We start from the raw sequence: 3,753 nt of genomic DNA, 5'->3' as shown, positions 1-3,753 counted from the left end.
TTTTATTAATTAGTCCAGATGGAGACCAATAATAGCAATATTGTGAAAAAGAGTTAAATTAAATTGATGGCTGTTAATTAGAATTAACTAATGCTTCTGAGATTAGAAACTTTTCTAAGAAGTTCATTTCTCAAAATTAAGTTTTTCGTTGATTTTGCTACTAGTTTTTTTTTTTTTTTTTTCTCTAACGTAATGGTACTAAACCATTACATTTTAGTCAAAGGTGGTAGCCATGATGGAGTGACTCATCACTTAAAATATTTTTTAAATATTTTTCAAACTTGCATTAAAATATGTGTTAAGTTTGTACTGGGCACCAGGTACCTAGAGACAATGTTACCATTAATATCTTGCAGGAGGTTAGGATCTTAGGTCACAGCAAATTTTGGGAAGTAGAATCTTAAGAATTTTTAAAAAATCATTCATTTACAGAAATTATTTTTGCATGATAAAACTGTACATTTAAATATGTATATTGTATACATTACATGTCATATTATATATAATATGTATATTATATATTAACTTGTCTGTAGTAAAATATCTGTACCTATCTAATTTATTGTTCAGCAAGTTTAAAATTTTTTTTCTCTTTCTTTCTTTCTTTCTTTCTTTCTTTCTTTCTTTCTTTCTTTCTTTCTTTCTTTCTTTCTTTCTTTCTTTCTTTCTTTCTTTCTTTCTTTCTTCTTTCTTTCTCCTTCCTTCCTTCCTTCCTTCCTTCCTTCCTTCCTTCCTTCCTTCCTTCTTTCTTCTTTCTCTCTCTTTTTTTCTTTCTTTCTTTCTTTCTTTCTTTCTTTCTTTCTTTCTTTCTTTCTTTCTTCTCTTTCTTTTCTTCTTCTTCTTCTTCTTTCTTTCCTTCCCTCTTTCTATTTATTTTTCTGAAGGAAACTAAGCGCCTGCAAGATGAAGGAAAGATTTCTTAAAGTCATGGGATTTATAGCTAGAGTGTTTTTTAGAAACATAGGATGGGAAGACTGGCAAGCAGGGTCTTATTTTCTTAAAATTGCAAGTTATTAATTTTACCCGTTGACTAAGGATCTTCAGTTTAAATAATGAGAGAGGAGAATTACTTCCAGTAAGACAGCATAGGAAGTTCCACTGACCAATACAACTGATGAAAGTTTTTTTTAAAATCCAACAATTTAAAGAGTGTGGAAATGGTACTTAGAGTAAACAGCAAATGAAGTAAGATCTATTAAATTAAATCTATGAATTTTCAATAAGACAAGAGACTTATGTGACGTAAGAACCCTCTCTGCTTCTCACTCCCAGGTCAACAAGGCACAGACTCTACTCTAGATGACTGCATCCAAGAAAGCCAGGCTCTCTCTCCTCTAAGCTCCCTCTAAGCTCTCCTCTAAGCCCTCTCCTAAGGGATTTCTTCCTGGCAGATCATGACTTCAATATTTCTCATTCTTCCCCAGCTATCTGTTGCTGAGGCTAAGTCCTGAGCAAGTGGTTGAAAGAGGGTAGCATTCTTCTTTTTATCCAGATCCTATCATGAAATGGAGACTCTACCTTGGGCATGGTGCACCAAGAATACTGGGGTCCCCTTTGCTGTTGCCCTAGCCCATGTTTACTTTTCCCCAAAATCTATCAGAGTGCCACACATAGTTGATGCTCAACAATTTTTTTTTCTTTTTTCCCCCAACGGGGTGCACCATTCCTGGAAGTACTGCAATACCAGGTCGATGTGTGGAGTTGACAGAGCAAGCTCCTATTCCATCTTGTTGCTCCAAAAATCCATTTAATATATTGTCCTCGGAAAGAGGATATATCAGATATTAAATTGATAAGAACAGATACTACACTTGACCTTAGTCAAAAGGACGAGAAGCGATCAATAAATGTTAATTAGAAAGAAAGGGGCTAGAGAAGAAGGAGAAAATGGAGACATAAAGAAAAGAGGCATAGAGTGAACATTTGAGTAGCAACCAAAAGCTTGTATGCCAAATGTCAACATACGTAGGGTATTACAGAGAGATGATGGTTGAATCCAATTTAAAATTCGTTCTGGAATAAGGGGCCAATTGGATAGTAAACTACAGTTTATTTTTTCGACATTGTGACAGAATTGATGGTCCAGTGAGACTTTAAAACATCTTTTTCACAATAAAACTAGTTTTTGGCTTCTCTTTTATAGTATACAACTTTGATTTACTAAGCTGAATTCTGCAGTTCTAAGTAGAAAACTTTAGAACTATTCCCTTTGGTATCTATATTCTCTTCTGGTAACAGGTGCTTTTATTTCATTTGAAAAGAACAAACTTTCCCTATAAATCAATACAGCATTTCTTCTTTCTTCATTACATGTCAACTTCTGGTTTTACTACACTTTATTGGATTACACATAGTATGGGTGCCAAACATATTTATAGTATTGGTGGATTGGTTCATGGCATCTGTTTATTTTTTTCTCTAAATGAGTCAAGTGCAGTGCATATTTCTTTTTAAAACTGAGAGTAAAAAGTAATTTCAAGTGACTTGTCAAAGACCTCACATCTTTAACAAGTTTTCAATTTTATCTAAGAGAGCCAGATGATTTTAATATGCAACTTCTGCATTAACTTACTACATACTTTTATGAAGCTAACTGCCATCCTTATGAAAAATAAGAGAGACACATTGAGTACGACGTGGCTGGTTTGATTGCTTTGGAGACAGTCTATTCCACATTAATTAAATCATACTTAAAATGTTGCATTGGTAACTAAGTTTCTCTTATAAAGATTAATGACATGAGGTTTAATCAGTAGAAATCTTAGTTCGGAGTTATGGAACTTAGAAATATCCTCATAAGTTAAATAGTTGTGTTCTTCTATTTTATAATAAGATCTGAGATTTATGGATGTTAATACAATATATGCCTCTAAGCTTTGAAGGATACAAAGATGTTACATAAAATTTCCATTTTTTGGGGGAATTCAGTTACTAAAAAAGAGAATTCATATTTGACAAAGCCATGTTGTTGTAATATTTATAATGAAGTGAACTAAAGATCTTTGCAATCTAACATATGCTATCGCCATCAGTGAGTGACTCTCCCTAGTGCTTCCCAATCTTTTTCTCTTCATGGCCTACTTAGAAAATGGAAGTAATATTTGCAGGGCACATATGGTAAACTGACAAAGCTATTGCTTTAAAGGAAAAAGCTGCTGGTTGCTAAGAGTGGGCAGGTGCTCTGCTCTCTAAAATTGTTGCTCAAGAGGAGCATAATTATGATTTTTAGGCAATTGTCTCAAAAAGTTCATAGACAAAGAGTATCGTGTATGTGTATGTGTGTATATATGTAAACAATATAAAATGCGTGTATACAATGTTCACAAGTCATTTGACTTCATTTAGACTTTTTTCCATTATGAATTCTTTCTCTTGTTCTCTTAGAATTCACTATCGCTGTTGATTTCTTCTCATATCCATTACTTTCTCTGTTTTGTTATCTCCAGTATCCCCATAGTCTTTGAATACAGGTGTAGCATTTTTGTTCCTATTTATGTAAACCTTTGTAAAATGTACTATATTTCTTTTATTAGTCTTTTGAGAGAGCTCCTTGAATTTGGGACAATGAACAGTGGGGAAAGATTATTGTTTTCTTCCTCATGGTGTCATGATCACAGTCCAGGTAGCAGTAAGAAGTTCCAGGTAGAGGACCCACACTCTGTAGTGAAGGAAGACTTAAGAAAGGTGATTTAGAGCCCTCTAAATAGGGGAACACCGATAATATAAATCTAGGCAAAGGAACATAAGAATTAT

The 3,753-nt window shown here is 33.5% G+C and overlaps 1 non-coding gene across 1 annotated transcript; it reads right to left on the bottom strand.

Annotated features, from left to right (window-relative positions):
- Positions 1-1,650: 1,650 nt before the first annotated feature.
- LOC140612160 (U2 spliceosomal RNA) lies at positions 1,651-1,841 on the bottom strand. The gene has a single exon (XR_012013476.1). It is a non-coding gene; the product is annotated as a U2 spliceosomal RNA (small nuclear RNA).
- Between the last annotated feature and the right edge of the window lie 1,912 nt (positions 1,842-3,753).

This window comes from Canis lupus, chromosome 20, assembly GCF_048164855.1.
Source record: "Canis lupus baileyi chromosome 20, mCanLup2.hap1, whole genome shotgun sequence".
Lineage (NCBI taxonomy): Eukaryota > Metazoa > Chordata > Mammalia > Carnivora > Canidae > Canis > Canis lupus.
This window is presented reverse-complemented; position numbering and strand designations above follow the sequence as displayed.